We start from the raw sequence: 1,181 nt of genomic DNA on the forward strand, positions 1-1,181 counted from the left end.
CCGCGTGCGTTACTCTGGCCATCGATTAAGCATGCAGTGCGACGTCTAGGGTCAGGGATGCCGCTAATGTCTAACCAATCACGCGTACTGGGTGGCTAGCTCTCCACGCGTGTGTGTGTGTGGGGGGTTGTGGGGGTAGTGCGTGCGTGTCTGTGCGTGCGTGCGTGCGTACATGCGTGCGTTCGTGCATACGTGTGTGTGTGTGTGTGTGTGTGTGTGTGTGTGTGTGTGTGTGTGTGTGTGTGTATATGTGTGTGTGTGCGTGCGTGCCTACACACACGCGCGCGCGTGTGTGTGTAGGAAAAAAGCAATGAACGTAGGGAAGAGAATAATACGTAAAATTGCCAGTGGTTTTTTAATTTGTCATCATCGCAAGAAAAGCATCACATTATAGGCTATTCGGACCACATGATTTCCTTTAAGTTTCCTTATACTTGCAACGAAAGTAAATTATCTAAATTCCATGAGAACAACTTCATAAACACTTAAGTATTTATATAAACAATACACGGTATCAGCTCTTGGTGTTTTGACAATATATGTGTACCAGGAAAGTGGGGGTTGACCGGAAACTGGCTCGGAAAACCGCTCACGTGGTTAAAACGTTATAGGGTAGCTAACCAGAGCCGCTAAGCTTTACCGTATAGGAGATGCGCGCGCGCGTGTGTGTGTGTAGGAAAAAGGCAATGAAAGTATGGAAGAGAATAATACGTAAAATTGCCAGTGGCTTTTTAATTTGTCATCATAGCAAGAAAAGCAGCACATTATAGGCTATTCGGACCACATGATTCCCTTTAAGTTTCCTTATAATTGCAACGAAAGTAAATTATCTAAATTCTATAAGAACAACTTCATAAACACTTAATTATTTATATAAACAATACACGGTATCAGCTCTTGGTGTTTTGACAATATATGTGTACCAGGAAAGTGGGGGTTGACCGGAAACTGGCTCGGAAAACCGCTCACGTGGTTAAAACGTTATAGGGTAGCTAGCCAGAGCCGCTAAGCTTTACCGTATAGGAGATGCGCGCGCGCGTGTCTGTCTGTCTCTCTCTCTCTCTCTCTCTCCCTCTCTCCCTCTCTGGCTCTCTCTCTCTCTCTCTCTCTCTCTCTCTCTCTCTCTGTGTGTGTGTGTGTGTGTGTGTGTGTGTGTGTGTGTGTGTGTGTGTGTGTGTGTG

Source organism: Priapulus caudatus, unplaced genomic scaffold (genome assembly GCF_000485595.1).
Source record: "Priapulus caudatus unplaced genomic scaffold, Priapulus_caudatus-5.0.1 Scaffold224, whole genome shotgun sequence".
Classification (NCBI taxonomy): domain Eukaryota; kingdom Metazoa; phylum Priapulida; class Priapulimorpha; order Priapulimorphida; family Priapulidae; genus Priapulus; species Priapulus caudatus.